General features: G+C 36.3%; 1 long non-coding RNA gene across 1 annotated transcript in view; it reads left to right on the plus strand.

The window, feature by feature from the left end:
* Window positions 1-8,378, plus strand: part of LOC128664180 (uncharacterized) — a 414,120-nt gene extending 405,742 nt beyond the window's left edge. The window contains exon 2 of the long non-coding RNA XR_008402928.1: window positions 7,414-8,378. This is a non-coding gene — a long non-coding RNA (uncharacterized LOC128664180). The remainder of the gene's footprint in view (window positions 1-7,413) is intronic.
* Window positions 8,379-9,075: the final 697 nt, after the last annotated feature.

Here is a 9,075-nt window from a genome sequence, read left to right on the forward strand (position 1 = left end):
ATGTTTGGGAAATAGCAAAGTGCTACTTGTACTTATTGCCCTATAACTTGCAAAAAAGCAAAGAACATGTAAACATTGGGTATTTCTAAACTCAGGACACAATTTAAAAACTATTTAGCATGGCTGTTTTTTGGAGGTTGTAGATGTGTAGCAGATTTTGGGGGTCAAAGTTAGAAAAAGTGTGTTTTTTCAATTTTTTCAACATATTTTATATATTTTTTATAGTACATTATATTATATTATATAAATAATTGTATCTTTAGAAAGTCCATTTAATGGCTACAAAAACGGTATATGATGTACTGTGGGTACAGTAAATTCAGAGGAAAATTACAGCTAAACACAAACACAGCAGAAATGTAAAAACAGCCCTGGTCCTTAACGGTAAGAACATTGAAAAATGGTCTGGTCACTAAGGGGTTAAAATCACATGTTCTATCCAAATCATGAATGAAAATTTTGGGGTTTCCTGTCCCTTTATTTCTTGAAAACAGAAAAATACATCTGATACCAGTTTGTCACATTCTGGGGTATGCACATTTGCCTCTTACTGTTTTAAACTAATAATATTTATGTGTTTCAGTTTCAGCTGAAGTACTAACTTATGACTAAAGGGGTACTGTTAACAAAATGGTTGGGAAACACTGCTTTAGAGCATTATAAAGCTCTCTAATTGGTCTACTGTGATTTGGAGATAATTTACTAACATGTGAAAGACCAACGTGTTCACTAAGTAAATATTATTATTAAAATAACATTCACAGAATCTGAAAACTAATTTCACCAGAGAGAGAGTTTACATGAACAAACATAGGTCACATTTGATTCACTCAACAATGTTACACTTTTTCTATTTGCTAGAGTAATCAGAAAAACCTGTTGCATACATATTATATAATAATTTAAAATATTCATATAGGCTAGCAATTAAGCACTTAATTCAAAAGGACCTTTATATAGTACAGGTAGCCCTCAGTTTATGCCGGGGCTAGGTTCCAGAAGGAATGGTTGCAAATCGAAACCGTTGTAAAGTGAAACCCAGTTTATAATGTAAGTCAATGGGAAGTGAGGGAGATAGGTTCCAGGCCCCTCTCAAAATTGTCATAAGTAACACCTAATACATTATTTTTAAAGCTTTGACATGAAGACTTTAAATGCTAAACAGCATTATAAACCTAATAAAATAATCACACAACACAAAATATATAATTAAACTAAGTTAAATGAATAAAAACATTTGCTAACCAGCATTATAAACCTAATAAAATAATCACACAATAATAATCACACAACACAGACTTTACTTGCATTTTTCTGCAGTTCTTTCTATGCATTCCAATCTGGACTGATTTATTGGAAGATCTTGTTCCTTTGAAATCTGCTCAATAGTTCAGATCTGGTTAAACTGATTAATTTCATCTTGCTTGGCTTTGCTGCAACACAAGCGGACAGCTCCACCTACTGGCTATTTTAATAAATGCACTGCTTCTCAATGCTTTTCAATAGCCGTCACATGACTGGAAAAAAAGGTTTTTATTCTGGAACAGTGTAAATTGAACCGTTGTAAAACGAGGGCCACCTGTATACATTTTTTAAAAGCACTGAAAATAAATTGCATTGCTTTTGCAGTAAAGGGGCACACTGCTGGAAAAAAAATACATTAAGTATGTCTGTCATCTCCTTTGTGGTAGCAGTCAAGCAAACACAATGTAGGATGTTGCAGGGTCAGGGCAAGAATCCTGAAGGGCCCAATGCAACTTCAGTAGTGGCAGTGGAAAAATCACAATGTTCATAAAGATTGTAGATTCTGTGTACTATGTATATTGAATTATTTTATGGGGAATTCAGTTTAGAAACTATTCATTTTATTTTTCTTCCTGCATGATTTGTAAAATAAAAATAGTATGGAGAAACTGGTTGTGCCAGTTTAGTCCTAAAATCCAGCAAATGTGTGATGTAGCTCATCAGTCATTTGCTTTGTTGAGCAATGCAAAACTAGCATGTGATTGTGCATGTGTTAATATTTTTCTTTATAGTGGGATCTTGAACAATCAATTACATGGAATAAAAAACATAAATATGAGGGGTCAAGTTGTGTAAGCTGTATAGACCCAGCGCAAATGAAAGGGCCTCTTTCAGCAATTGGGAATTTTCCATGTGGACTCAATTCTTCTATAGACAATATTTAATAAATCCTCCTTGTTTCTGAATATACTTCAGGCCAAATTTACTCACAATGCAGGAAGGTCAGAATGGGACAGGCGTCCTCAGTATAAAAAAAATCTGTAACTTTTCATTTAAAAAATATTTACACATTTCACAATTTTTTCTGTATGCATAATAGTATATGATCTAATTTAAAATGATGGTACATTTGAGCTTTTAAAAAACGCTATGATTTGCCATCATTACAAATAAACTGTAGTTTCAGTTATCATTTAGTAAAAAAAAAGGGGGCTAAACTCACCCTCTATGTGCCATGGCAACTCCCTAAACTCAGCGCCTCCGGCCGCCCACGGTACAACGCACTTTACCAATGAAGTGACGTTTCCACCTCTAAACCAATAGCTGTTTGTGTCCTCTGACAATGTTCTATATGCTAGCATGGCTATTGGTTTAGAGGTGGAAATGTCACCATATTGAAGAAGAGCAAGAAGGCTTTTTTAAAAGTGTGATTGTTTGGGGAGACATCAGAATTTTTTATGCAATTTTATATGATGGTTATATACGACTTTTACCTATTGTGAGAATTGTGAGTGGGAGATTTAGAATTTCTTTATGAAGTTATTTTAAAATATCTCAGTATATACTGTACATCTAAGCTGAAGTTTTGATAATAAAATAAAGTAACCGTTTTATTATAATTACATTCTCAATCTGTGTTATTTTTTTATCTGCATATTCTATGGTGAGTGACAAGATGGATTTAATATTATAAGATAATTTTAGCCATTTTTGGACAATAAATTAATTTTAGCCATTTTTGGAATATAAGATTATAAGATCATTTTAGACATTTTTGGAATATAAGATTATAAGATCATTTTAGACATTTTTGGAATATATGTTCACATGAAACAATGTTTTAAGTGTTTAAACCTCTATCTGATTAGCACCCTCACACCACACATTTTTCCTTATTGAAGAAAAGCGCTGTGCTGTGTGTGACAAGAGGCGCTGAGTTTAGCGAGCTGACGTTGCACAGACAGGGTGAGTTTAGCACTGCTCTTTTTTACTAAATGTTAATGTAAACTACAGTTTATTTTTAGTGATGGTAAATCTTAGCGTTTTTTAAAGCTCGGATTTACCATCAATTTAATGTCTCTTTATATTTGATCAGACCTGTGTAATATGTATGATAAATAAGATTACTTAAAGGGCCATTATAGTAGAAAAAAGTACATGCAATCTATTAGAGCATGTCATTTCAAGACATTTGACCATAGGCTTCTGTGTATTTAACCCCACAAAGGGGTTAAACACATAGTAGAAGTGCCACTCTGGACTTGCAGAGCACTGCTGGTCCAGAGCAGAAAGCACAGTTGATCCAATCAGCAGCACTAGTTACACAACTCAAATGTGGAACTAGCCTTGTTGATTGGATCAGTGGAATTTTCAGCTTGGGACCAGCAGTGCTCTGCAAGTCCTGAGTGGTATTTCTACTCTGTATTTAACCCCTTTTGTGGGTTAACACTTTTTCCCTATTGAAGTTGCTTCAGGCCCTGGATTATAGAACTGAAACCGCAACATTCTACATAGTGACTGCATGATTGCTATATCAAAAGAGATGACAGACATACTTAATGTATTTTTTTTAAAGAGTATGGCCCTGGACTGCAAAAACAGTGCAAATTATTTTCAATGCTTATAAAACATTTATACTGTATTTAGGTCATTTAGAATGTAGTGCTCAGTTGCTAACATATATGGATATATTAAATTATTATATATTATGATTGTAACAGTTTTTCTGATTACACTAGCAAATAAAAAAAGAGAAACATTGTTGGGAGAATCAAATGTGACCTATATTTGTAATTGTAAACTTTCTCTCTGGTGGAAGAAGTTTTCAGATTCTATTGTATATAGGGCTAGATTTTTCAACGCTGAGGCGTATATGCGCCCTTGTACGCCTCAGCTCGCCTGTTGCGGGGCGAAATTACCCGCAGGTAATTAACATTGCACACGAGCGCACGGGCAGGAGCTGTCAATCTCCTCAGTCGGACTCGACCGAGGAGATTGAATTTCGCCGCAATAGAGGTGGCGTAGATATTAGGGAAGCAGCGGTCTGGTGACCGCTGCTTGATAAATCACGGCGAGCAAGTTCTTGAGAGAACTTGCTGCCGTAGGGGCTTAATAAATCTAGCCCATAGCATTGCCATTGCTGCTTTAAGGGAGGACAATGAAAAGTACATGTTAGAATAATGTTCCATTATAAGACATATGTATTTTTCATATGTGTCCCCCCTTAAAGGGACATTGCACACTAGATTTTTCTTTGCATAAATGTTTTCTGGATGATTCATTTATATAGCCCATCTGGGAGTGTTTTTATAACAATGTATAGTTTTGCTTATTTTTTAATAACATCGTGCTGATTTTCAGACTCCAAAGTATCAGATGTATACTGAAGTCTACAGATAGCGGTTTGCTCCTATTTGTGTAATGGGTCTTTTCATATGCAGGGGAGGGGGGGTCTGCTCTTCCTACTTTCTCAGCCCCTTTCAGTGGGTGTCCCAGCCTAACCTCATCAACAGTACTAAACTTCTAAGTAAGTTTTTAAAATGTTTTATACTGGATGTTTATATCAGTATCAGTGCATATTCTTTATAGTAGTGTCTATTACATTCAGATATTTGAAAATTGGTGTATACTGCTCCTTTAAAGTGGCAATACGGTAACCCTAAGTCTATGCTATTTTAATAATTATATTCCCTTAGTGTACAAAATGGTCTGCCACATTTGTTAGTAAACGGTGAAACGGTCTTAGATACCGGGAAACGCGTTGTGGACAATTTGATTTTAATAAATGTTATTCTTTGTAGTATCACGGCTTATATTTTACTATTGGACCTTAGTTACATGATATACTAGTAATCGCTGCTTTTCATGGGACTGCATACGGAGTGTGACTGAATACCTATCACCTGATTTGAGAGTTATCTACAGTGACAGACGGGATTTGCCATAGTATTCAGTGTGCTGGACAGCTGAGAAATTGTCCAGAAGGCGCTTGTGACACTTATCAAGTGCTTGATACATTGTGAGTATATCTCCTTGTCCTGTGTATCACATCCTGACTCACTGATATACACTATTGTGGCGCCCTTGTTGTTTTTTATCTCTCGCATATACAGCTACAGTCCGGAGGGACCGACTGCCTGGATCAGCTTGCTGGACAGCTGCCAATTGTTCAGAAGGCGCTTGTGGCACTTATCAAGTGCTTAGTATCTTGTAAGTAGTAGCTGTATATTGGGGTGTGCTGCCTTTTACTCAAACAATACACACTATTTGGCGCCTCTTCTCTCATTTCTTTATCTGCAGATCGTTGTTTGGCCAATCAAACATTTGGAAGGAGTTTTGCTGCCCGGGGACCTCTACACACTCTTCTACTAGTGTGGACTTTCTGTATATAAATGATTTTGCATTGAGGGTTTGCGATTTTCAGTTATAGCACTGTGGACACTGTTTAATTTTAATATTGTACTTATTTGCACTCAATTATTATATCACTTAACTTTAATATTTTTATTCATCTTTTTATATTTTGGCATTTATGATATTTGTGGGGGTTTAGTTGGATTTGCTATACCCCTGAATTTAGGCGCATCTGACGTTATTTTATTATTATTTCAAATTTGTTAGTAAGTTATCTTCAAATCCCAACAGAGAATTATTGTACTACAACTGAAACACGTAAAGATTATTTGTTTAAGACAATGAGGCAAATGTGCAAATGGTGACCACTGAAATTTTTATAACAAATGTTGAATTATTTTAAGTAAAAGAACTTTGTAATTTACTTTTATTTCTTATGTTGTTTTTTCTTTTATTGAGTCTTAAAATTAAGCCTTTTTTAATTTTAACAAATGAAAAGCACCTTTCAGGCTTCTCAACCCTTACACCTATCTGTCCTTAACTGACTGCAGCAGAGATGATGAGATACGGAACTGCAAGGCAATGAATATTTTCCTAACAGAATGAGTAGCTGATTTTACACCATTACCAAGTAGGGATTGGTTCCCCCAGATATGTAAAGTGGTAGTAAAACACAAATGCCGCTAACAATTTGCTAATGTATTCACACCCTTCTATTATGTTCATTTATTGCAAGACTGCAGAGAAATCTGGTTTTGGACAGGGAACAACAAATGAACAGATGCGCCCCTAGCCGCCCCAGCTTGCCTCTGGCGGGCAGCAATTCGCTCCCAGAATTTAAAATTGCACGCAAGCGCTATTTTGTGCTTGCAAGCAATCCTACGCCTGCCCGCCCACAGCCACTCATGCACAGGCAGGAGCTGTCAATCAGGGAGATTGAAATTCTCCACCTAAGAGGTGGAGGAGTCTAGGAAACAGGGGTCTGATGACCGCTGCTTGATAAATACTGACTGCAGCCATCGAAATACGGCGAATGGCTTGATAAATCGAGCCCTTACTGTTCACTAAAGATGTGCATTAGTTTTGTAATGAATGTTAATTTGTTTACAAAACAAGGATATTCATTTCATTTCATTTCCACAAAACAAATATCCAGATGAATGCACCTGGAAATTTAAAGAAAATGAATAAATACTGATGGAATTCATCAGTATTCCTTTGTTTCCTTTATATGGTTAAATACTTATGTTTAGCTAGCTGGAGAGCCGCGTTAACCTGGTCCTCTCCTTCGCAGAAGCCCCAGCGGCGCTAATAGGAGGCTTATTGAGGCAGCCTGCATTAAAGGAAAAGGTCCTTCAGTGAAGACCATGAGAGCCATGGTTCTAAGGCTCCTATTAAAGAGGCCAGGGCTCTGTGAAGAAAAGGAGCGTGTTAGCTAAACGTAAGCCTAATGTTACAGGGAAACATTTTCACCCATAGCTTTAAAACATTTAGATTCGTTTAACGAAAATGAATGTAAATATTTAAGGAATATTTAGTATTTGTTTGGTTTAAAATGAAACAAATACCAAATAGCATATGCGACTAATCTTCGGGGAAACTAATTTCCCCAAATATTAGTTCCAAAAAATTCGGCCTACCTGATTTTTTTCGCCCCTGCACACCTCTACTGTTCACTGTCCTTTTAATCATAAAAAACTTTTATGTGTAAAATGTATCTACATAGGAACGTTGTGATCGCAGTGGCCTTTATCAGGAATTTGCATGCTGCTACCATTCCACTGCCTACTAAGTAATATTTTTTTATCTCCACAGACAATACCAGGGGCGTAAAAAGAACTCACTAGACAAAGGCTCTGGCAGAAGCTGGACTGTTAGCAACATAGAAGCAAGAAGAGCTTCTTCTACCTTGGTTATGGTGACACCATATTTGTAATGAAAAACCCAAGCACTTTCCTTACACCATGGGGCCGAATTATCAAATTGCGAGCGGACATTGATAAATTTCGACAGCATACGCTGCCGGGATTTATCATTGCACAAACATTTCTTGTGAAATGCTTGTGCAATGCTGACCCTGTACATTCGCGGCTGATAGCAGGGGGTGTCAATCAACTCGATCGTATCCGATCAAGCTGATTGCTGTCCGCCACCTCAGAGGTGGCTGATGAGATAAGGAGCAGCGGTCTTAAGACCGCTGCTTCTTAACTCCTGTTTCTGGCGAGCCTAAAGGCTAGCGCGGAAACAGATGCATACGGATGTCAAACATGATGCAAATGGAGCTGGCGACCCACCAGGCTCTCTTTGGGGCAATGCCACTACTGACTGTAGAGCTAGACGGGCCCCATAGAGATCTCAATTGAAACCTTTGAGACCCCTGTAATTACTCCCTTGGACACAACTGATCAAAATACCTACTGAACCAAAACCAATGTCTCTCGCCACCTTCATCCTCTGCTTCAGACACATTGTGTATCCGCCTCTTTAAAACAGACTCATTTTGTTGTCTGATCGTTTCGTATTACAGTGAGAACAATGGATTCTGGAGCCCCTAGCTATTTTATGGAGGCAGAAAATAACCTACACTCCCCCTTTTTCAGAAAAAAGTTGCCTACACTAGCCCTAAATATTGACTGTACTCCTCTTAAATGTATCACATTATCTCATATCAGACGGATATTTAAAACTTATGTAAAAGGTACATATCAATAATAATGTAAAATTAAAATATATTAAATGCTGAAATATTATATATTAATGTAATAAAGAATTCATAATTATATGTATAAGATTTTATTTCAAATCATGAAGAAAAATATATCAACAACACAACTTAACATAAGAGTCTGACATGGATGTAAATTAAATATTTCAGTAACTAATACTATGGGGTTACAGTTACTTAGCTTCACATTCCTGCTTTTTAAACAAAGATAGCAAGATAACGAAGAAAAATTGATAATAGGAGTAAATTAGAAAGTTGCTTAAAATTGTGTGCTCTATTCGAATCATTAAAGAAAAAATATGGGTTTAGTGTCCCTTTAAGAGAAAGAACGGTACCATCCATGACACACTGATTATAGGAAGTAGAAAAAGCTTAGACTTTTAGGGTGCAGGTAGCACAAGCATTAGCGTATCTATCGTCTAAAAAGAGAAGGATCTTGATTTGAATACCATTAAAAGCTGGGCTGTAATTCATAGGGTACCTATGTGTTTCAGCAAATGGAATAAAAAAATGGCATTTATCATGCAGCTTTTAAAAACTAGCAAAATTTGACTAATGGAAATTCAAAATAATGTTCCCCTACAAAATAAAAAGCTGATGAGTGATATTGAGCAGTGCTTTTTTGCCAATTGTGCACATACAAGTGAATTTCCCTTATAGGGACATGAGACCCAAACTTTTTATTTCATGACTCAGACAGGCCATGCAATTTTAAACAACTTTCTATTTTACTTTTATTATCTAATTTGCTT

This window comes from Bombina bombina, chromosome 6, assembly GCF_027579735.1.
Source record: "Bombina bombina isolate aBomBom1 chromosome 6, aBomBom1.pri, whole genome shotgun sequence".
NCBI classification, from domain to species: domain Eukaryota; kingdom Metazoa; phylum Chordata; class Amphibia; order Anura; family Bombinatoridae; genus Bombina; species Bombina bombina.